General features: G+C 39.3%; 1 long non-coding RNA gene across 2 annotated transcripts; it reads right to left on the bottom strand.

The window, feature by feature from the left end:
• Positions 1-709: 709 nt before the first annotated feature.
• On the bottom strand, positions 710-16886 carry LOC118828048. Of its 2 annotated transcripts, XR_005008932.1 has the most exons (4): positions 16575-16886; positions 4560-4628; positions 1740-3395; positions 710-1243 (listed from the first exon to the last, which is right to left on the bottom strand). It is a non-coding gene; the product is annotated as an uncharacterized LOC118828048 (long non-coding RNA). The 2 variants fall into 2 exon arrangements; XR_005008931.1 differs by lacking the exon at positions 4560-4628 and having other exon boundaries at positions 1740-1881; positions 16575-16846.
• Positions 16887-25522: the final 8636 nt, after the last annotated feature.

Raw genomic sequence — 25522 nt, 5'->3', positions numbered from 1 at the left:
CATTTTAAATCTTTGTGGCCATAGGCAATTTCCATGATGTATATGATTTTTAGGCAACTCTCAAAGATTAACTGCTGAGTTATAGTTGAATTCTTACCTGCTCTAGGATTTTAGCAGCAAAATCATAGATTCTTGACAGATTGATGTGTTGTGTTGTGTTGTGTCATAGTATGGAAGTGATTTCGGGTGGTTAGGACCTAAACTCTAAAAGATTCTACAGCACTAGAAAGTTATGTGCCATAAATGGATGGTGACTTAGTCACCTGTTGACCATCCTAGCCAATAGCAGGGAAGTCCATCACTAGTGTGGCTGTCACCAGGGGATAGCTATGCTTTGAGTATAACTTTTGAAAATGTTCCACTAAAGCATGGATGGGTGGAATGGCTATTTCCACTCATCAAATTATCATAGATAATTTGTCAGTAGGGAATTCTGAGCCCATGTCATCCAACCCATTCATTATAGAGAGGAAGAATCAGATGTCAGAATAAATAGTGAAGTGATTTGTCCAAGGCTACGCAAGTTGTCAGTGTGAGTAGCAGGACTAGTTCCAGGTCCTCTGCCCCTGAAGTCAGGGTGTTTCCACATTACCATGATGCTTCTGACATCATGAGTCCTCACTGTATGGAAGTACAGGCACATATTATTGTGTCAGGAGGTATTAGCAACACAGCTATGTGTATTATGCCACAAATTAACAAAAAGATCTGTACAATAAAAAAAGATTATATTTAAAGATATTTGAAAAGGAAAGTACAAACTAATATGGGTTTTATATGTGAATAGTTTGCAGAACTTCCTCTACACCCTAAAACTGGAATTGAGGGTGTTAATTGGAGCATGGCTGGAGACACTAGTGATATGGTTGCAAAGAATATTGACAAACCAAGCCCTATTACATAATGACATACAGTGTACTCTGCTAGACTGACTTGTCTCCAGAAATTAAGGCCCACTTTAATCATGAGGAGGGAATATTTCTTTCCATCAAGGGGATTCCAGTGAAAAACAGAAGATTAAACCAGCTGGATAGTTCTGCAAATCAGCTTTGTCTTCTTCCTTAGTGAAGAAGAAAGCATAGTTAGTAATATAGTGGAACATTGGTGAATCCAACACTATTGGGCTTCATGTTAATTTCATTTGGATCTCCACCACATTTGAGGGTGAAGTTCTGTAGAATGGCGATAAAGAACAAAAACAACTCCATCCTTGCCAGGCCCTCTCCAAGAAAAGATGGTTTTCCTAGAAAGAAACAAAAATTGTGCTTAGAAATATTCATGGAATATTAGAGTGTCAGCCAAAGTGAAACAGACTCAGTGAACCACAACAATAGTGAAGAAAAGGAGCAAAAGAAAAGGATGCAGATTGGCAGAACTGATGAGATCTCTTATTATGAGTTATATTTCTGCCATTAATGGCCATTAGTGGCAGGAAGGAATTCCCTCTTCATACCCTTCTTCCCGTGGTGAGCCCTTGTACAATCGATACTGCAATGGAGTGAGACTTCCAGTAAATAAGGGGGCAGGTGAGCCAGCTGAGAGGCTCAGATGATCTGTTGAGGGGTTTGAGGAGAAGAAAAGCTATGCGAATACTAGAAAAGCAGTGTGTCATATGCCACAATGGAGAAGTATTTCTCCAGAAGATCTACTAGGAAGAGATGAGGGCATAGGAGGATGGGAGGGGGAATAGGATTCTCTTTTTAGAGGGAGAAGTAGAGATGGGAAGGGTTTCTTTTTACCAGTGGAAAACGGCATAAAGTAGTCACTTTTCTTGAATTTCCCATTCACATCCAGGAAGTGCTGGGGGTCAAACTAGTCAGGGTTGAGAAATTCTTTGCTTTCATTCAAGAGTGCAGAGTCCAGGAGGAAGATTGTTGTGCTCTAGAGGGAAGAAATTCCAGGGGAAATTCAGTTATTATCCTGAATATCCTTGGTAGGACAGTCCAGTGGCTCCCTATTGTCTCTAGTCCTAAAGACACTCTTCATTATGTATGGTATATACTGGAAGATCAAGCCATGAAGAATCTGCATAGAGCCCAGTCTAGCTCTCCAAGTTGATGTCCCCATTAATATCACCATCATGCCATCCTTGGGTTTCCAGCTACACTGGTTCAAGTGATCTTCTCCATCCACTTGGCTCCCTCAATGGTCTTTGTGCCTTTAAAATGGCCATATCCTGTGCCTAGAATGCACTGCTTGCTCACTTCAGCCTTTTAGAATCCCCAGTACTCCTTGGGTACTCCCTCCTATAGGAAGCCTTGGCTAAGGCCCTGAGCAATTTGTGCTCTCTCTCCCCCCATTTCCTTGGTCTATATTTCACATCCACACATGCTACCTGTGGGACTCTGGACAGGCAGGATATGTGAATTTTCAGTGCCTGAAGCAATACTTAAGGCCTCTAGGGGTAGACTTCAGCAGGAAGTCACTCTGGTAATGAAAGAAATAATAGTTGGGGCTGACTTTTCTGGCTCCAAATTGTGCTCCATCCAGGAGAAACCAATGTCCTCTTTAGTCAGATACCCTTCTATTCTTGCCTCTTGTCGACAGCACTTGGCTCAGAAATTCTCACATAGCAGGTTTTTGCTAAAGCATGGCTAATTTGAACTCAACAATGCACTCAAAGGGGTTTAGTAAGAATGAAATTAAGTGGAATGCTCCCTTCTTTCTTTGCAGTAGAATAGTTCTGCTGAGCCATTGCTAGGAAACTTCAATCTAATTCAATTAATGTTTATTTAGCAACCCCAGAAATCAATATTGTAGAATCTGAAGACCTTGGGTTTAGTTTCAGGTCCAACATTTTAAAATGACCTTGGCAAGTTATTTAACCTGATAGGCAATGTCTCCATCTGTGTGGTGAGACAGATAATATTACACACACAGTCTACTTCACTGTCTAGTAAATGGAAATGACATAAAGAAAAATTTCCCCTGAGCAATCGTACTCTGTCATTTCCCTGCACATTTTCCTTTCAGTGTTGCCATGGTGAATTTGAAGCAGGGAGCACCGAGACAAGTATACACTTTCCACTCTTTCTTCATTCAACTCCACATGCAAAATAGCTTGTATGTATGTAGCCTTAAGTGATAACTTCCTATGAGATCATGAAAATGGGACTTGATTTTCTCATGTCTAAAATGTGATCACTGGACCAGATGACATTTGAGATGTCTTCCAACACTAGATTCCATGGCTCCACAAATGCTGACCTTTGGGAGGAAATATTGTTGGAACTGGATGCCGTGGTTCACGGCATGGTGCAGGCTGAGAGGTAGGAGATCAATGAATCTTTGCACTTCATGCACCATAACATCGAGATAGGGCATATCTTGTCTGTCCCTTATGAAAGGAACTCGATTATGTCCAGTTACATGATCAATTTCCTCATGAATTTTTGCTACAGGGAGGAGAACAGGAATGTCCACTGGCGTTCCTGGTCTGGGAATGCCCAACAGAGCCTTTGTGGAGTATTTGCCTGATCACATGACCTAAGATGTTTCTCAGATGAGGAGCAATGGGATATTTTTCTGTGGCCTAGTGGATAGGAGTCAGGAAGAACTTTGCTTACATTCCTCTTTGGACACTACTGTATAAATTCAGGCAGGTCATTAAATCTAGCTAAGCCTTATTTTCCTCATCTAAGAAATGGGAATCATATATTGTCTGTCTTCTTACATTCTCTACACCTCTAAATTTATTATCCTATGATTCCTAAAATGGAGATGATGTCTGTACCTCCCTTAAAGGGTATCAAATGAAATTATCAGTGTTAGGTGATTTGCAAACCTTACAACCTTTATGTTTAGGCCAGTTGTTATTGTCAAAGAAAGCAGATGTCTTAATTTGGATTTGGTAGTGCTGTTGGTGATATTATCATCTTGATTTAAATCATTCACCAGGTATGTGTCTCATCTCCTGTCTCAATATCCTAAGTTGCTGAGCCATAGATGCTCAGCCCTGGAAATGGCATGATTTTCACCTGGGACCATCCATAGTTGAACAGGAATCCTGTTTCTAAGGGAATGAACAAATGGTCGTCCAGTCTGTGCCTGAGAACCTCCAGTAAGTGAGAACCCATTCAACCTTTGCTTTAGAAACTCCAGAACAGCTGAATAGTCCTTGTGGAGAATTTGAATGGCTGGTACGTCCTTCCTTACATGAAGTCCCCAGTTGTCAATTTCAGCTTCTATCCATGGTTGCTGGTTCTGCCTCTTTGGATCCTGCAGAACCTGCCTTGGTAGAATGTAAGACATCTGAGTACAGGGGATGTTTCATTTAAGTCCTTGCATCCTATACTTAGAACTGAGGCACATACTGGGAGCTCTATACAAGTTTGTTAAAATGGATTGTATTCCCAAAGACAGTCTTTCACATACTTTAATAACCATTACATCTTGCAGAAGTGCTATATCTTCTTAAATATGCTATTGTCTGACCTGTTGTTGATCTGTGTGGGAGTAATGAATATCCAAGGTGTGAAAATATGGTGCTGGTTCCTGAGCAAGGTACAGGGCTGGAAAAGCAAGTCTGGTCTGTAAGCATGGTTAATCTTGTACTTTACCTTGGACCTCAGGATGTTTCACAATGAGCAGCAGCCCATATTTTAGAGTGCTGCTAGTTGTCTCTGTTCCTGCAGCAAATAAGTTTGCTCCAGTCATTAATAGATTCTTGGAAAAGCCAACATATAAAAAAGAAGACAGAGACACTAAGGCATTCAATAACTTCAATTTAATTGACATTACATTAATAAAATCCATTAGGCTTTTATTTAAGAGTCACTATGAACCAAGTCATGTGCTAGTCCATGTCGATATAGACAATGAAGTAATCCTCAGTCTCAAAATTCTTACATTCTACTAGAGAAGGGTTTGGACTGTAAGTGGAACAGAACATGGGTTAAAGAAAAGAAAGCTTGTTTTTGGCTGGATGAGGATCTTTATTTATGGCTTCAGAGAATGAAGATTTTAATCCTACATGTACATCCACCACAGAGATTAGGCCATAACACTCCCAGGATCAGTGTAAGCTATTGGCCTAAATGACTTGTTGACTTAGATTTGGGCAGCAGTCCTCCCTAATCACTCCAATGTGGTCTCAGCAGGCTCTTTGTTGATAATTAGTTTTTTTTCCTTGGGCACATCTATTAACACCATCCTACTTAGGCTATCTCAGGCCACATTCATACATTTTTCCATGTAACTTAAATATTTGTATGACCTAGGATTAGTTTCAGGGCCTATAGGGAACAAAAAATCGAGGCAGTCCTTATTTGATAACCAAATATATTGTATGACATTATTGTCCTTGAGGCTATGATATGTGAATGTGTGTTGTATGTTCATAAGTGTTGGGGACCTTGCTAAGAGATGATAGGCTATGCTACTCTGATTCTATTGCTGAAACTGAGTAAATGACCACAGAATAAGAACACTACACTGGCCTTACCTGTGACAATGGTATGTTAAATAGTTGAATGTTTCCTTTAATTTTTTTTATTTATTTAATATTTTTAGTTTTCAGCATTGATTTTCATAAGAGTTTGGATTAAAAATTTCTCCTCATTTCTGCCCTACCCCCACTCCAAGATGGCATATATTCTGATTGCCCTGTTCCCCAGTCAGCCCTCACTTCTGTCACTCCAGTCTCCCCATCCGCTTTTCTCTTACTTTTTATAGGGCAAGATAAATCTCTATGCCTCATTGCCTGTATGTCTTATTCCCTAGTTGCATGCAAGAACTTTTTTTTGAACATCTGTTTTTAAAACTTTGAGCTCCAAATTTTCTCCCCTCTTCCCTCCCCATCCACCCTCCCTAAAAAGGAAAGCAATTCAACATAGGCCACATGTGTATCATTATGTAAAACCCTTCCACAATACTCATGTTGTGAAAGTCTGACTATATGTTTCTCCTTCCTATCCAATACCCCTTTATTCAACTTTCTCCCTTGACCCTGTCCCTTTTGGAAAGCGTTTGTTTTTTATTACGTCCTCCCCTTATCTACCCTCCTTTCTCTCAATCCCACTTTTTATCTCCTTCTCCTTCTTTCCTGTGTGGTAAGATACCGAACTGAGTGTGTATGTTATTCCCATCTCAGGTCAAATCTGATGAGAGCAAGATTCACTCATTCCCCCTCACCTGCCCCCTCTTCCCTTCCTACAGAACTGCTTTTTCTTGCCACTTGTATGTGACAAAATTTGCCCCATTTTATCTCTCCCTTTCTCCCTCTCTCAATATATTCCTCTTACATCCCTTAATTTGATTTTGTTTTTTTAGATATCATCCCTTCATAATATTCCACTCACACTATGCTCTCTCTCTCTGTACATATGTAAATATGTATATACATGTATATTTTTATATGTGTGTGTGTGTATATATATATATATGTATATATATATATATATATATATATATATATATATATATATGCACACACATATGTGGTGGTTAAAAAATCTTCCCTGTGCATTAATCCCCTTAATAAGCCTCAGGTGGAGTTAGTTAATGGAAGCTTTTACACATTATCTTTCCATGTAGGAATGTAAACAAAACAGTTCAACTTTATTAAGTCCATTATGATTTCTATTTCTTGTTTACCTTTTAATGCTTCTCTTAATTCTCGTGTTTGAAAGTCAAATTTTCTATTCACCTCTGATTTTTTCACTGAGAAAGCTTGAAAGTCCTCTATTTTATTGAAAATCTGTATTTTGCCTTGGAGCATGATACTCAGTTTTGCTGGGTAGGTGATTCTTGGTTGTAATCCTAGCTCCTTTGACCAATGTAATATCATATTCCAAGCCCCTCAATCCTTTAATGTAGAAGCTGCTAGATCTTATGTTCTTCTGATTGTGTTTCCACATTACTTAAATTGTTTCTTTCTGGCTGCTGGCAATATTTTCTCCTTGATTTAGGAGCTCTGGAGTTTGGCGACAATATTCCTAGGAGTTCTCTTTTTGGGATCTTTTTCAAGAGGAGATTGGTGGATTCATTCAATTTCTATTTGACCCTCTGGGCCTAGAATATCAGGGCAGTTCTCCTTGATAATTTTTTGAAAGGTGATATCTAGGCTTTTCTTTTGATCATGGCTTTCAGGTAGTCCAATAATTTTTAAATTATCTCTCCTGGATCTATTTTCCAGGTCAATGGTTTTTCCAATGAGATATTTCACATTGTCTTTCATTTTTTCATTCCTTTAGTTCTGTTTTATAATATCTTGATTTCTCATAAAGTCACTTGCTTCCACTTGCTCCAGTCTTATTTTTAAGGTGGTATTTTCTTCAGTGGTCTTTGGAATGTCCTTTTCCATTTAGATAATTCTGCCTTTCAAGGCATTCTTCTCCTCATTGGCTTTTTGGAGCTCTTTTGTTATTCGAGTTAGTCTATTTTTAAGGAGTTATTTTTTTATATTTTTGGGGGATCTCCTTTAGCAAGTCACTGACTTGTTTTTTCATGGTTTTCTCACATCACTCTAATTTCTCTTCCCAATTTTACCTCCACTTCTCTAACTCACTTTTTCAAATCCTTTTTGAGCTCTTCCATGGCCTGAGACCAGTTGATGTTTTTCTTGCAGCCTTTCATATAGGCTCTTTGACTTTGTTGCCTTCTTCTTGCTGTATGCTTTGGTGTTCTTTGTCACCAAAGAAAGATTCCAAAGTCTGAGTCTGAATCTGAGTGGGTTTTCACTGCCTGGCCATGTTCCCAGCCATCTACTTGACGCTTGAATTTTTCTTTGGGGTATGACTGCTTGTAGAGTAAAGAATACTTTCTCCCAAGCTTGAGGGGCTGCACTGTTGTTTCCAGAGTTATTTCTACACAGCAAGCTCTGCCACATCAGAGCTACTCCTCCCCCAAGAACTGCCAACTGGGATGGGACTCAGATCTTAACTGGCCCTGCACTCCCGCTCAGATCTGCCACTTAATTCTTCCCACCAGGAGGGCCTAGGGTGGGAAGCAACTTCAGCTGTAGCTCTGTAAGCAGCCTAAGGGTTGCATCACCTCTGCTGCTCTGGGTTGATGGCTGAACCTGCAAGCTCCTTTCACTCTTTCCCAGCAGCTTTTCCCATTAATCTTCTCTGATGTCTTTTGTGTTTGTGGGTTGAGAAGTCCGCTAACTGCCACAGCTCACTGATTCAGGGCTCTAGGGCCTGTTCCACTCGGCTCCTGGTCTGTTTGGTCTGGGCATGGCTCCTGCTCTGCTCTGCTCTGCTCCCAGTTCCATGTGATAGACCTTATCCCATGACCATCCAGGATGTCCTGGGCTATTTTCTGGTTTCTGCAGTTCCAGAATTTGTTCAGAGCCATTTTTATACGGTTTGGAGAGGTCTGGGTGGGGGGGCTTATGCAAGTCCCTGCTTTCCAGCCACCATCTTGGCTCTGCCCCCAAAAGTTTTCTTTTAACAACTTCATCAGATATAGAAATTTCTCATCATTGTACTTGAATCGATCATGGAAGAGGATAGAGCAGATCACATTCCATGGGGCACACCCAAGGATGAAGGTGGGATCAGTGGCCTGATCTAAGGCAGACAAAAGTTACCAAAGTATGAAAAACAAGCTTTAACAGAAATGTCTCCAATCACGTAAGAACTGTACATCTCTTCTGTCCATTCCTGGATATGGTGTTTAATTCTTCTAAGGTGAGTGAATGCTGTTCTCTTGTACTATTTCTTTTCCCCTTAATAAGGAAACTAGATACACTTATAATACCTGAGTATCAAAAGAAAGATGGGAGTTCTCTTCCCCTGGAGAATGAATAGTTTGTCTGTGTGACAAGACAGAGACTTTAAAATGACTCCCAAAGTAAGCAGTATTTAGGACTGGGCCTGGGTGAGCCAGTGGACCCCTCATGTCTAGGAAGACAGAAGTGAAAATCAATCCTTTGTTTTCTTGAGCTCTTCAACCAGGCGTTGGGCTTCTTCTTGAACTCACTCTTCAATGCTTCTCTTCCAATTCCAAAGTTCCTTAGGGTCATAAAGGAAAATCTGGGGGAGTGGAGACAAGATGGCGGCTGGAAAGCAGGGACTAATGTGAGTTACCTGCCAAGTCCCTCTAAAAACCTATAAAAAATGGCTCTGAACTGATTCTAGAACTGCAGAACCCACAAAATAGCAGAGGGAAGCAGGGCTCCAGCCCAAGACAGCCTGGATGGTGGCTGGGTGAGGTCTTTCACACACGGAGCTGGGAGCGGAGCAGAGCAGAGCAGAGCCCAGCGTGGGTCGTGCAGACCAACCAGACCAGGAGCCGGGCAGAGCGTGCCCTAGCAGCCTGAATCAGTGAGCTGCAGCAGTTACCAGACTTCTCAACCCACAAACAACAAACACAACAGAGAACTTTAATGGGAAAAGCTGCGGGGAGTGGAAGGAGTTCATGGTTCAGCCACTGTCCTGGGAGCAGCAGAGGTCGGGCAGCTACAGAATTACAGCTGCAGTTGCTTCCGGCCCCAGGTCCACCTGGTGGGAGGAATTAAGTGGTGAATCAGAGCAGGAGTGTAGAGCCTGCTGAAGATCTAAGTCCAGTCCAGGTTGGGGGTCCTTGGGGAAAGAGGAATACTGGTGTGGCAGAGCTGTCTGTAATAGCTCTGAAATCAACAGTGCATCCCCCCAAGCTTAGAACATAGTACTCTCTACTCTACAAGCAGTCATACCCCACTGAAAAACTCAAGGGTCAAGTAAGTTGCCCGGGAGCATGGCAAGGCAGCAAAAATGCACGCAGATTCATTCTCAGATTTTGGAATCTTTCTTTGGTGACAAAGAAGACCAAAACATACAGCCTAAAGAAGTCAACAAAGTCAAAGAGCCTACAACTAAAGCCTCCAAGAAAAACATGAACTGGTCTCAGGCCATGGAAGAGCTCAAAAAGGATTTGGAAAAGCAAGTTAGAGAAGTAGAGGAAAAATTGGGAAGAGAAATGAGAAGAATGTGAGAAAATCATGAAAAAGAAGTCAATGACTTCCTAAAGGAGACTCAAAAAATACTGAAAAATATACTGAAGAAAACAACACCTTAAAAAATAGACGAACTCAAATGGCGAAAGAGCTCCAAAAAGCCAATGAGGAGAAGAATGCCATGAAAGGGAGAATTAGCCAAATGGAAAAGGAGGTCCAAAAGACCACTGAAGAAAAGACTACCTTAAAATTTCGATGGGAGCAAGTGGAAGCTAGTGACTTTATGAGAAATCAGGATATTATAAAACAGAACCAAAGGAATGAAAAAATGGAAGACAATGTGAAATATCTCCTTGGAAAAACCACTGACCTGGAAAATAGACCCAGGAGAGATAATTTAAAAATTATTGGACTACCTGAAAGCCACGATCAAAAAAAGAGCCTAGATATCATCTTTCAAGAAATTATCAATGATAACTGCCCCGATATTATAGATCCACAGGGCAAAATAGAAATCGAAAGAATCCACAGATCGCCTCCTTAAATAAATCCCCCCAAAAAATCTCCTAAGAATATTGTCGCCAAATTCCAGAGCTCCCAGATCAAGAAGAATATACAGTAAGCAGCCAGAAAGAAATAACTCGAGTATTGTGGAAACACGATCAGAATTACCCAAGATCTAGCAGCTTCTACATTAAGACATCACAAGGCTTGGAATACGATATTCCAGAGGCCAAAAGAGCTAGGATTAAAACCAAGAATCACCTACCCAGCAAAACTGAGTATCATGCTCCAAGGCAAAATATGGATTTCCAATAAAATAGAGGACTTTCAAGATTTCTCAGTGAAAAGACAAGAGTTGAATAGAAAATTTGACTTTCAAACACAAGAATCAAGAGAAGTATGAAAAGTTAATCAAGAAAAAGAACAATAAAAAGAAATTGCAAGGGACTTACTAAACTTGAACTGTTTTGTTTACATTCCTACATGGAAAGATGATGGGTTTGATTCTTGAGACCTCAGCATTAAGGTAGCTGAAGGGAATATGCATATATATGTGTGTTTGTATATATATATATATATATATATATATATATATATATATATATATATATATGTGTGTGTGTGTGTGTGTGTGTGTGTGTGTGTGTGTGTGTGTGTATGTATGTATATATGTATGTGTGTATGTATATATATATGTATATATATATATATACATATATATATATATATATATATATATATATAGAGAGAGAGAGAGAGAGAGAGAGAGAGAGAGAGAGAGAGAGAGATGGCGCAGGGTGAGTTGAAGATGAAGGGATGATATCTAAAAGAAATAAAATCAAATTAAGGGATGAGAGAGGAATATATTGAGACAGGGAGAAAGGGAGAGATAGAATGGGGTAAATTATCTCACATAAAATTGACAAGAAAAAGCAGTTCTGTAGGAAGAGAAGAGAAGGCAGGTGAGGGGGGAATGAGTGAATCTTGCTCTCATCAGATGTGAGCTGAGGAGGGAATTCCATACACAATCAATTGGGTATCTTAACCCACAGGAAAGAAGGAGGAAGAAGATAAAAAGGGGGGGATGATAGAAGGGAGGGCAGATGGGGGTGGAGGTAATTAAAAACAAACACTTTCATAAAGGGACAGGGTCAAGGGAGAAAATTGGATAAAGGGGAATAGATTAGGAAGGAGGAAAATATAGTTAGTCTTTCACAACATGAGTATTGTGGAAGGGTTATACATAATGATATGCATGTGGCCTATATTGAATTGCTTGACTTCTTAGGGAGGGTGGGTGGGAAGAGAAGAGAGGAGAGAATTTGGAACTCAAAGTTTTAAAAACAGATGTTCAAAATAAAAAAAAAAAGTTTTTGTATGTAACTAGAAGATAAGATACACAGGCAATGGGGTGTAGAAATTTATCTTGCCCTAAAAGAAAGGAAGGGAAAAGGGGATGGGAGGGGTGTGGGGTGAGAGAAGAGATGGCTGACTGGGGAACAGGGCAACCAGAATATATGCCATCTTGAAGTGGGGGGGAGGGTAGAAATGGGGAGAAAATTTATAATTCAAACTCTTGTGAAAATCAATGCTGAAAACTAGATATATTAAATAAATTAAATTAAACATAAAAAATAATGGAAAATATGCATAGTTAATTCCACCTCTCTCCATGACCAAAAAGCACTCTTGGAAAAGGAGAACACCCTAACACTGGTAGTAATGGAGGGCATAGTTTGCATGGTGGCCACCGGCTTTCGGTCTTAAATCAATGATCAATTTTTATTTTATTTAATTCAAACCAAAATAAAATGCAGCATGTAGGTATTAAGTATTTATCTAATGAAGGTCTTTTACTAGATACTGAGAATAGCGCAATACATTTGCTGGATATATTCTGCCATACCTTTCACTTCCTAGTGACTGTTTTGAATATACTAAACTTGCCTTGTCCTTTAAGAACATCTTCAACCATTGGAATAATTCCTCTGTCTTTAAATGCGTTTCCTTGACAAAGTAAAGCTTCCTTCATAATGCTATATCCATGTAACACCACAACCTACTGTGTTCCAAAATAAAGTGTATAGATGGGTCCATATTTTTTTAGCCAGCTGTGAAAAAAATGTCAAGAAATATGAAGAAGCACAGTGTTAAACTTTAGGAAGGTGAATTTATTCTCAAAATTACCTCATAATATACCATGTCCATGTGTATATGTGCATAAATGGAATCATATATTGTCAATGAATTTGGGGTATACAAAGGCATAAGCTGTGGGACAAAGAAATGAAATAGTATTCTCAGTTCTTTTAGTTTTCTCCTTGGGAATCCCTGTCCCTACCTGGAATAGTATTTATCTCAGGCTGTTTTGCTATGTGCTCCATTGGTACCCATCTTGTACAAAGGGATTATAAAAAAGGGCCAGTAATTCATGTTGACTAGATGACTCACAGAAGATTTATAGGAGGATATGGAAAAAGCCACACAGGATGCAGAGGGGATTGCTGTCTCCTCTTGTTGCCTCTGTAGTAACAATCTTGCTAGCAGCTTTGTAAGATCAACCAACAACCAGCACCCAGAAAGCTGCCAACACAGGTTCTTCAATCTGATTTACTAAGGAAAGTAACTTTAAGGGGTTAACAATCTCAGCTTAATCAAATATACAAATAGCACTCACAGTTCAGGTGGAAAAGATCAGCCCTCTGAACTTCAAGACACATACAAACAGAAATTACAAACATCAACAGACAGACCTTGTCTGATTCAAATCATAATGCATACTTACCAGTGCCAACTTCTGGGTTGCAAAGCTCCGAAGTTTGCAGCTTGCCCAGGGTCTCAACACCCCTTCCATAAGTTTGCCCCAAAAGTAAAATGCCAAACTCTCCTTAACTATATCCTGTTCAGAGCCCTCAGGGCTCTGACCCCACCCAGGCTGGGTGTGGGAAAGTTCCCCAACCCCAGTATCACATCATATACAAATCAATGGCTCCCAATTGTCTCAGTGCTGAGAAATACTCCAAAACAAAAAAATCTCACTTTTTCTGCCCCATTCAAAGGCCTGAATCATCAAAGGCACTTAGAAGAACAGCAAAAAGTCCAACTTTAATTACTATTTCAACTTCCCCTCTTATTTCTGAAATATTTGCCGCATTTATTCAGTCATCAACACTCAACTTCATCTGATCTCTAGAAAGTTACTAAAAGTCTCTTAAGAGCCAAATCTGCTGGCCTAATCTCAGTCCACATTCTTGTAGACCTCTTTACAGCATTTGACACTGGCGTCTACCCTCTCCTCTCATATATTCTCTTCTTCTGTGTTTCTCTAATCTCTCTCTCTCTCTCTCTCTCTCTCTCTCTCTCTCTCTCTCTCTCTCTCTCTCTCTCTCTCTCTCTCCTCTCCACCTTTTTACCTGTCAGATTGGTCCTTATCAATCTTCTTTGCTGGATCATAGTCCACATCAAACCAGACATCCATGACTTTTCCCCATGGTTCTGTCCTAGGCCATCTTCTCTTCTTTTTCTGCACTATTATTCTTGGTGACCTAATAATCCCTATGGAGATAACAAGCAGATCTATCCATCTTGGCTTATTATCATTCTTACACATCCTTATAAATCCTAAACTAAATAGGTTTCATTATACTTACCCTGAAAAGCCCCCTTCAGTTTTGTTAATTCGCCCTAAAGAGAACAAGGCCTTTCCAAACAATATGCAGCTGAAACCTCTTACTCTCTGTTATCTTCATAATACTGATATATTAGCAACTACTTAATAAATGATATTTTCATCTCTTCTTTCAATGGCCTCCAAGTTCAGTCACCTGCTTTTAGTATTTCTCTTTTTCCATCAATAATATGCACAACTAACAACTAAATATTCCTGAGGCACAGTTTTGTCCATTTCATTTCTCTACTGAAAAGTCAACAAGGGTTCCCTACTGCTTTCATAACAAGACACTCAACTGCCTCTAATCTAACTGTCCAGATTTATTTTGTATTACCCCCTGTAAGAAATGGAAGGAGAAGTTTTTTGTTTCCACAGAACTGAAGGTATACTTCCTCCTCCTCCTCCATCCTAGCTTCCTCCACCCTAGCTTTAGCATAAATCAGGCCTCAAGGTCAGTCAGGTGAAGGTTAGAGGCTTATACGCCTGCCTTTTGAAGAAGGCAGTCAGAGGAACCAGGTTGAACCAGTTCAAGCTTATCTAGGTTCTGGCCTTGGTCAAGAGTCCAGGCCTACTGATTTGCATATGTTAAGGAGGGAACTCAGGGGAGTAAGGAATGTAGATGTCCTAAACTCAGAAACGTCCAGGCCTACTGATTTGCATATGTTAAAAAGGGGAAAGTAGGGGAAGAAAAAGAATATCGTTTAATCCTAAATTAAGACAAGGAAAATCTAATTAACTTTACTTTTGTTTCTGTATCCTTATTATCCTACCTGTATAAACTGCATAACCTAGGAAAACTGTGTAAAAAAACAAAGATTGTAAACTAACCATAACTCTAGCAGGAGTGGAGGGAATGGTTACCCCTGCTCCTGCAGCTGTATCGGTGTGAGTGTTCCCATGAGCACTACACCCACTCTCGCGAGAAGTGTAATAAACGCCTTCCTCTGCCCACTCTGGTCCTGAGTTCTTTGGGTGAGAAGGGGGCATATCACATGGACCTCCCTAAGGTCAAGTGAAGGGAAGCAATGAGCAGCGGCAGCTCGTCCCGGGCTTACTCCTGGATCTAGCCTTGGGGTATCCTGTGATCCCCACTGCGGTGTTAAGAGGGCTAGCACTCTGGGTTCCCTTGGGAAACCTTGTGGTCTGCACAGCCTTCTTAAGGGGACATCACTTGGGTCTTCCGGCCCTGTCTCGGGAGCCTTGTGATTTTACTGCTGTTCAAAGGGGCCATCACTTGGGTCCTCTTGGGGTCTGACCCTAGGAAGCCCTGTGATCCCCGCAGAATTAAGGGGGGCTACCACCTGGTCTTCCTCCGGGGAGTCCTGTGGTCTGCATGGCCTTTCTTAGGGGTCATCACGTGGTTCTTTCTCAGGGTCCAACCCTAGGAAGTCCTGTGATTTCCCCACCACCGTTCAAAGGGGCCATCACTTGGGTCCTCTTAGGGTCTGACCCTAGGAAGCCCTGTGATCCCCACAGAACTAAGGGGGGCTACCACCTGGTCTTCCTCTGGGGAGTCCTGTGGTCTGCACGGCCTTCCTTAGGGGTCATCACGTGGTTCTTTCTCAGGGTCCAACCCTAGGAAGTCCTGTGATTTCCCCACAACCGTTCAAAGGGGCCATCACTTGGGTCCTCCTAGGGTCTGACCCAGGAGGCTCTGTGATCCCCGCAGAATTAAGAAGGGGTGTTGCCACTTGACCTCCCCCTGGGAGTCATGTGGTCTGCACAGCCTTCTTAGGGATAATCATGGGTTTCTTCTTCAGGACTATGGCCCTGCCTAGGAAGTCCAGTGATCTCCAAAGCCGCGTGTTCTCACAATTTGGGGAAGTTCAGTGATCCCCAAAACCACGTTTCTCACACCCCCATCCCCAACTTTAAATTCTTGTGCAACTCAAATCCTTGCTATATTACCTCCCTACTCTTTGCTTTTGTCCAGACTGTCTCCTATGCCTGGAACTCATTACCATCCTCTCTTCCAATCAGAATCTGTTCCTTCCTTCAAGGTCAAGCTCAGCTTCCTACTTGACACTTTTTTGGGGTTCTCCAATTACAAGTGCTTTCTCTGTTCTCTCAGTATCTTCTACTTACTTATCTATGGATTTGTTGTAGCCTTCTAGTAGAGTAGGAGTTCCTGGAGGACAGGAACTATCCCGTTTCACGGAGAGATTGTTTTATTCACCATTTTTCTTTCCTGTGTCTGGTACAGTACCTGGCACATGGTCAGTAGAGAAAGTTTCATTAACTGAATGGTTGCTTTTTGTCTTTGTATTCACAGAGTCCAATATGATGCATTACAAAAGACAAAGATTTGATCCTGTTGTTGAATTTCTTCTGCTACCAAAGTTTTGACAAAACAATCCTGCTTGCATGACCTCATTACTAATGGAGATATCACTCAAAGAGCCCTTACCTCACATTACCCATGACCTAGGACTCTAAATCTCCATGAGTCTTGATTCAATTATTCATTTGAAGACTTTGTGAGTCACCCCACAAGTCAAACCCCAAATATAGACCCTTTACCTGTGAAAATGATGCAGGTATGTTTTTGAAATCCAACTGCAGGACGTGGCCAATAAAAGGAAGAGGAGTTGGACCTGGTGGCAGTTTTCCTGTTTTGAATTTTTGGCTCCATAGAGTAAAGAAGATTAGGAAAAGAACACAAGCCAGGAGGGCATCTGTGGTGAGTCCTCAAAGATCCATTACCCTGAGAGATGGTCTTACAGCTCTCAGAGGTACAAGCTCAGATGGCAAACTTTTGTAATCATTGCTAGAAAACAAGGGAGAGGGAACCCCAGTCAACAAACAGGTTGTCCTTGTAGGTAAGCAGGATTAGTTTTCCATTAACATTGATTAGCTTAACAACCAAGGAAGGCAAAGTTTACAGATTTGTTTTGAAATCAGTTCCTAAATAATCTGTTCCTAACCTGCACAGAAAAAGCAAGGGAAGGGACAGATTTTGTCCAGCTCATCTTGTTTGGATTTCAGACTGTCAATAATCAAATTTCTGTTCACCAATGCATATTTGTTGAACTAAAGACAGAGCAAATATCCAAATCGAGCCTCAGAGGAGGGCATGGTGGATATCACATTATCAGATTCTGCAGGCTCGACCTCACATTAAAGAGGTTAGGTGTTATCTTTTTATCTCCTAAGCTACAGTGGGCTTAATTGACTTCTTCACCTGCTTGTTTTTTTACATCTTTGGCATTCTTATTGAGAGAGAAGATGGCAGCAAAACAAACATTGACATGCTCTGCGTTCTTTCTGTCCTCTTTGAGTAGTGGCTCAATTGCCCTAAGTACCCTCTCCAGTATCTATCCCTTTCTTCTTGTTGTTCTTCTTGGTCTTGTTCTTCTTCTTGTTCTTCTTCTTGTTCCTCTTCTTGTTCTTGTTCTTCTTCTTCTACTTCTTCTTGTTGTTCTTCTTCTTTTTGTTCTTGTTCTTGCTCTTGTTCTTCTTCTTGTTCTTGTTCTTCTTGTCCTTCTTGTTCTTGTTCTTCTTGTTCTTGTTCTTCTTTTTCCTGTTCTTTTTCTTGTTCTTCTTGTTCTTGTTCTTGTTCTTCTTGTTCTTCTTCTCCTTCTTCTTCTTCTTCTTCTTCTTCTTCTTCTTCTTCTTCTTCTTCTTCTTCTTCTTCTTCTTCTTCTTCTTCTTCTTCTTCTTCTTCTTCTTCTTCTTCTTCTTCTTCTTCTTCTTCTTCTTTTTTCAACATTCATTTCCACAAGATTTTGAGTTACAAATTTTCTCCCCATCTCTCCCCTCACCTCACCCCAAGATGACAAGCATTCTGATTACCCCTTTCCCCAGTCTTCCCTCCCTTCTGTTACCACCCCTTCCTTATCCCATTCCCCCTTACTTTCTTGTAGGACAAGAGAGATTTACCCCATTGTCTGTATATTTTGTTTCCCAGGTGCCTCTAAAAACAGATTTTACCATTTGGTTTTAAACTTTGAGATCCAAATTCTATCCCTTCTTCACTCCCCACCCACCTTCATTGAGAAGGCAGGCAATTAAGCATAGGTCATACATGTGTTGTTATGCAAAAAAAAAAAACTTCTAAAATAATCTTGTTGTGAAAAGCTAACCTTATTTTCCTCCATCCTAATCTGCCCCTCAGTATACTCTGTTTTCTTCTTTGACTTTGTCTCTTTGCAAAACTATTTGATTGTGATTACCCCCTCCACCTATCCGCCCTGCCTTCTATCATCACCCCCTTTAGTTCTTTCACCATACTTTCCTGTAGGATAAGATACCCAGTTGAGCATGTATCTTATTCCCACCTTAAGCTAAATCTGACAACAGTAAGGTTCACTCATTCCCTTTCATTTTCTCCTACTTCCCTTTCATTATAATGGCTTGCCTCTTTTCTGTGAGATAATTTACTCCATTCTATTGCTCCCTTTCTACTTCTCCCAATATATTCCTCTCTCACACTTTAATTTTAATTTTTTTAAATATCATTCCTTCATATTCAACTCACCCTGTGCCCACTGAGGATATATATGTATGTATGTATATATATATATATATATATATATATATATATATATATATATATATATATATATTCTCTTCAACTACCCTGATACTGACAAAGGTCTCAGGAGTTACAAATATCATCTTTCCATGTAGGAACATAAATAGTTTAACTTTAATAAGTCTCTTATGTTTTCTCTTTCCTGTTTACCTTTTCATGCTTCTCTTGATTCTTGTATGAGAAAGTCGAATTTTCTGTTCAGCTCTGGTCTTTCGATTAGGAATGTTTTAAAGTCCTCTATTTCACTGAATGTCCAATTTTCCCCCTGAAGTATTATACTCAGTTTTGCTGGCTGGGTGAAACTTGATTTTAATCCTAGCTCGTTTTACCTCGAGAATATCATATTCCAAGCATTTTGATCCCTTAATGCAGAAGCTGCTAGATCTTGTATTATTCTAATTGTGTTTCCACAATAATGAATCTGTTTCTGGATGCGTTTAATATTTTCTCCTTGACCAGGGAAATCTGAATTTGGCTACAATATTCTTAGGAGTTTTTCTTTTTTTATTTTTATTTTTATTTTTTTTAGTTTACAACACATGGTTCTACATAATTTTGAGTTTCAAATTTTCTCCCCTCCCTCCGCCCTCCCTCTCAAAGACAGCATGGAATCTCATAAAATACCACGTATAACTTCTCATTAAATTAATTTATACACTAGTCAAGTTGGGGAGAAGAATTATGACCAATGGAATGAATCATGAGAAAGAAGAAACAGAACAAAAAAAACCCCAAAAACAAAAACAAAAGAGAAGAAAAAAAGGCAAGCATGAAGTGTGCCTCAATCTGCATTCTAACATCATACTTCTTTCTCTGGATGTAGATAGCATTCTCCATCATGAGTCCTTTGGAGTTGTGCTTGCACCTTGTGTTGCTGAGAAGAGCGAATTCTGTCAGGGTCCTCACAGAATCCATATATCTGTGGCTGTGCACAACGTTCTCCTGGCTCTGCTCCGCTCACTCAGCTTTATGTCGTGTAGGTTTTTCCAGGTTGTTCCGAAGTCTGCATCATCCCCATTTCTTATGTCACAATAGTATTCCATCACCTTCATATACCACAGCTTGTTCAGCCATTCCCCAATCGATGGGCATCCCTTTGCTTTCCAATTCTTGGCTACCACAAAAAGAGCCGCTATAAATATCCTTGTACATATGGGTCCTTTTCCTGCTTGTGTGGTTTCTTTGGGATACAACCCTAGAAGTGGTATTGCTGGGTCAAAGGGTATTTTTATAGCCCTTTGGGCATAGTTCCAAATTACTCTCCAAAATGACTGGATCAGCTCACAACTCCACCAGCAATGTAACAATGTTCCAATTTCCCCACATCCTTTCCAGCATTTATCATTTTCCCGTTTTGTTATTTTAGCCAATCTGACAGGAGAGATGTGGTATCTAAGAGTTGTTTTGATTTGCATTTCTCTAATCAGTAGTGATCCAGAGCATTTTTTCATATGCCTATAGATAACTTTAATTTCTTCCTCTGAAAACTGCCTGTCCATATCCTTTGACCATTTCTCAATTGGGGAATGGCTTGTATTCCTATATATTTGGCTCAGTTCCCTGTATATTTTAGAAATGAGGCCTTTATCAGAGATACTAGTTGTAAAGATTTTCTCCCAATTTTCTGCTTCCCTCCTAATTTTTGCTGCATTGGCTTTTTTTTGTACAAAATATTTCAATTTAACATAAACAAAATTAGCCATCTTGCATTTTGTAATGCGCTCTGTCTCTTGTTGGGTCATGAATTCTTTACTTTTCCATAAATCTGATAAGTAAACTATTCTTTCCTCTCCCAAATTCCTTATAGTATCAGCCTTTACTTCTAAGTCATGAACACATTTTGACTTTATTTTGGTATATGGTGTAAGATATTGGTCTATGCCCAGTTTCTGCCCTACCATTTTCCAATTTTCCCAACAGTTTTTGTGAAAGAGTGAATTATTAGCCCAGAAGCTGGCCTCTTTGGGTTTATCAAAGAGTAGATTGCTATATTTGTTGACTTCTCCATCTTGTATTCCTATCCTATTCCACTGATCCACACCTCTGTTTCTTAGCCAGCACCAGGTAGTTTTGATGACTGCTGCTCTGTAGTACAGTTTAATATCCGGTATGGATAGGCCACCTTCTCTAGCATTTCTTTTCATTAATACCCTAGATATTCTAGACCTCTTGTTTTTCCAGATGAATTTTGTGATTATTTTGTGCAGCTCAGTAAAATAATTTTTTGGTAGTTTGATGGCTATGGCACTGAATAGATAGATTAATTTAGGCAAAATTGTCATTTTTATTATATTAGCTCAGCCTAACCATGAGCAATTGATATTTTTCCATATATTTAGGTCTGACTTTATTTGCGTGAAAAGTGTTCGGTAGTTATGTTCATATAGGCCCTGGGTTTTTCTTGGCAAGTAGACTCCCAAATATTTTATGGTGTCTACAGTAACTCTGAATGGAATTTCTCTTTCTATCTCTTGCTGTTGGGCTTTGTCAGTAATGTATAGGAATGCTGAGGATTTATGTGGTTTTATTTTATATCCTGCAACTTTGCTAAAGTTGTTTATTATTTCAAGTAGTTTTTTAGTTGATTCACTAGGATTCTCTAAATAAATCATCATATCATCTGCAAAAAGTGATAATTTAGTTTCTTCTTTTCCTATTCTAATTTCTACAATTTCTTTTTCTTCTCTTATTGCTACAGCTAACCTTTCTAGTACCAAATTGAATAGTAGGGGTGATAATGGACAGCCTTGTTTCACCCCTGATCTTATTGGGAATGCATCTACCTTATCCCCATTACAAATAATGCTTGTTGGTGGTTTTAGGTAGATGCTTTTTTATTATTTTAAGGAAGGTTCCATTTATTCCTATGCTTTCTAGTGTTTTTAATAGGAATGGGTGTTGTATTTTGTCAAAGGTTTTTCTGCATCTATTGAGATGATCATACGGTTATTGCTAGTTTTGTTGTTGATATGGTCTATTATGCTAATAGTTTTCCTAATATTGAAAGAGCCTTGCATTCCTGGAATAAATCCTACCTGGTCATAGTGTATTATTCTTGTGATAAGTTGCTGCAATCTTTTTGCTAATATTTAATTAAAATTTTTGCATCAATATTAATTAGATAAATTGGTCTGCAATTTTCTTTCTCTGTTTTGACTCTACCTGGTTTGGGTATTAGTACCATATTTGTGTCATAAAAAGAATTTGGTAGGACTCCTTCTTCACCTATTTTCCCAAATAGTTTGCAAAGTATTGGAATTATTTTTTCTTTAAATGTTTGATAGATTTCACATGCAAAACCATCTGGCCCTGGAGATTTTTTTCTTAGGGAGTTCATTGATGGCATGCTCAGTTTCTTTTTTCTGAGATGGGTTTATTTAGAAATTTTACTTTCTTTCCTGTTAACCTGGGCAGTGTATGTTTTTGTAGATATTTATCCATATTTCTAAGGTTGTCAAATTTATGGGCATACAATTGGGCAAAATAATTCTTAAGTATTGTTTTGATTTCCTCTTCGTTAGAGGTGAACTCACCCGTTTCATTTTTGATACTGGTAATTTGATTTTCTTCTTTCTTTTGTTTTTAATCAAATTGACCATAGGTTTATCAATTTCATTGGTTTTTTCATAAAACCAGCTATTTCTTTTCTTTATTAATTCAATAGTTTTCTTGGTTTCAATTTTATTAATCTCCCCTTTGATTTTCAGCATTTCAATTTGGTACTTAATCGGGGATTTTCAATTTGCTCTTTTTCTAAATTTTTCAGCTGCATGCCCAGATCATTGATCTCCTTTTTCCCTAATTTATTCATGTAAGCATTTAGGGATATGAAACATCCCCTGAGAACTGCTTTTGCTGCATCCCATAAGTTTTGTTGTGTTGTCTCATTATTGTCATTCTCTTGAATGAAGTTATTAATTGTTTCTCTGATTTATTCTTTGGCCCACTCATTCTTTAGAATTAGATTATTTAGTTTCCAATTAATTTTTAGCTTGTTTTTCCATGGTTCTTTGTTACAAATAATTCCTATTGCATCGTGATCTGAAAAGTGCGGTGTGACTACTTCTGCCTTTCTGCACTGGATTGTGAGGTTTTTATGTGCTAGTACATGGTCGATTTTTGAGTATGTGCCATGTACCTCTGAGAAGAAAGTATATTCCTTTTTATCCCCATTCAGTTTTCTCCAGAGGTCAATCATATCTGCCTTTTCTAAAATTCTGTTTACCTCCTTAACTTTTTCTTATTTATTTTGAGGTTAGATTTATCAATTTTAGAAAGGGGGTGGTTGAGGTCTCCCAATATTATAGTTTTGCTCTCTATTTCTTCCTGTAACTCCCTTAACCTCTCCTCTAAGAATTTGTATGTCTTACCACTTGGTGCATATATGTTAAGCAATGATTTTGCTTCATTGTTGATGGTGCCTTTTAGCAGGATATACTGTCCTTCCTTATCTCTTATTTAAATCTAACCTTACTTTTACTTTGTCTGAGATTAGGATTGCTACACCAGCTTTTTTTACTTTACCTGAGGAGCAATATATTTCACTCCGGCCTTTTACCTTTACCCTGTGTGTATCCCCCTGTTTCAAATGTGTTTCTTGTAAACAGCATATTGTAGGATTATGGTTTTTAATACATTCTGCTATCCACTTCTGTTTTATGGGAGATTTCATCCCATTCACATTCAGAGCTATGATTTCTGTGTCTTTTTCTCCATCCTTTTTTCCCCCTGTTTAGGCTTTTATTTCTCCCTTTCCCCTTCTCCTCCTCAAGTTTTGCTTTTGACTGCCACCTTCCTCAGTTTGCCCTCTCTCTTTATTCCCCTCCCTTATCTTACCGTTTCCCACTTGCTACTTCTCTTCTCCCTTCTGACCACCCCCCTCCCTTTTTTTCCCCCAAAGAGACATGCAGAAACAAAAGCAAGAAGGCAACTAGATTATTTTTTAACAAAAATATATGTCAATATATGAATGTACATATATGTATACAAATGTATTTGTATCAATATATCCATATCTATATATTAATATATCTGCACTTAATTGTACTCTTCTGGGCAAAGGAGAGGGAAAAAGGACAAAGTAAGAAGTGAGAGAAGAAAATAAAGTAACAGAGAAGCAAAGAAAAGAAACTTGACATGCTTTCCCCCCTTTTCTTATTCTGCATTTAAGTTTCAATATTTAAGTTTATAATATGTTTCTTTTTTCTTATTGTGTATTTAATAATCAGTAATAAAAAAAGACACTTCAATCTGAGAGACAGAGAGAGAGAGAGAGAGAGCAGTTTCTTTTGAGTAACGAAAATGGAAGCCAGATTGCAGGGCAGGGAGTTAAGTAGGAAGTAAAAAAGTAGAGACTAATGGAAAGATCATTTTTTTCTAGGAGATTGACCATGAAAATGAGGAGAGACAGAAAGGGGCAATATAGTTGGCATTGAACAGAGCATGTAGAGGGATTCCCAGGTGGCTTTCCTACTGGCCATGTGTAACCCAGCACCTCTGTATTTTTAAGATGAAAAGCCAGTCAAAAAGGACCTGGATGTCCTGTGCCTCCCAGAAGTTAAAGCAAACCCTCCTCCTCCCATTAGCCGGAAGAGCTGTTTTTAACTAAGCACATATTCAAAAAAGGATGTTTTGTCATTTTGAAGGGCCAAGAATGTTGAGTAACACAGAGACAGTAAGAGGCAGCCAGCGAGTCTCCGGAATTAGATGTGTTTTTTTATGTTTTCTTCTAAGAATGAGGGAGTTATGCCTGTGTATATGCGGTAGGGAAGAAAGTAGTTGACATAGAGACACTGAAAATTAGGGAAAGACTAGGGTGGATAGAAAGCACAAGACTCAGAGGAGAAAGGAAGAGCTTTGATTTAGGGCCCAAGTAGAGGGGCTGGTGGTTACAAGGAGAAATGTTAACATCTTTTTCTATTCCTCCACCTCCATCTGCCATACTGGAACAAAAGAAAAGAAATTTATGTGTAATGGAGAAGTGATTTAGATTATACAAGTGTACAGAAAAAGTATATTCTTACTTTTAGTGAAATATTTAGTTCACTTTTCTTGTGAGAGGAAAAGGGGTTGTGAGAGGACTAAGTATAAAAGAGAAATCTTAAAAAAAGATGCTGAAGAGGTTATGTAGTGAGCCAGAGAAGAGTTCTGTGTTTAGCAAGCCTATGGTAACAGAGAAGGTATGTGGTAGGAGTAATTCCTTGCTGGAACTTGGTAAGGGATGTATGTCTCCATAGGGCAAGAGAGCAAGGAATTTTGACATGGAGGTCAACTGAAAATGGAACTGGTTCACCATGGGGTCAAGAGACTGAAAGGAAGAAAGTGAGGCAAGAGATGAAGGGAGGACCTAGGAAAACAGGGAGTCATGGAAGTGAAGGAAAAAGGATGGATGCAGAAAGTGTGAGCCACAGGAAAAGATGATAGTGTGTTATAGTGGACAGAATGCTGGATTTGGAGTCTGAAAATATGATCTGAATTCTTCAAATAACTCTTTAGAGCTGTGTGGCCATGAATAAATCCCATATAGTCTAAGAACTTCAGGTAACCCTCTGAGATTTAGCTAGTGAGTTACAGCTGAGTTCTTACTGTTCTGGCACTTTACCAACAAAAGCATAGCTTCTTGACAGTTTAATGTATTGTGTTATGTTATAGCATGGAAGAGATCTTGGGTGGTTAGGACTTAAGGAACACTAGAAAGGTTTGGGGTCCATCAATGGACAGTGACTTAGTCATCTGGTGACCGTCCTATCTAATAACAGAGAAGTCCATCACTAATGTGGCTGTCACCAGGGGTTGCTTCTTCTTTGAATTAAACCTTTGAAAATGGTCCACTAAAGCAAGGATGGGTGGACTGACTATCTCCACTGATTAAGGTACCATAGATGGAGAGTCAGGAGGGAACTCTAAGTCCATGTAGTCCAATCCATTCATTATA

The sequence above is a fragment of the Trichosurus vulpecula genome, chromosome 8 (genome assembly GCF_011100635.1).
Source record: "Trichosurus vulpecula isolate mTriVul1 chromosome 8, mTriVul1.pri, whole genome shotgun sequence".
In the NCBI taxonomy this organism is placed as follows: domain Eukaryota; kingdom Metazoa; phylum Chordata; class Mammalia; order Diprotodontia; family Phalangeridae; genus Trichosurus; species Trichosurus vulpecula.
The sequence above is the reverse complement of the archived record's forward strand: the minus strand, read 5'-3'. Positions and strand labels throughout refer to the sequence as shown.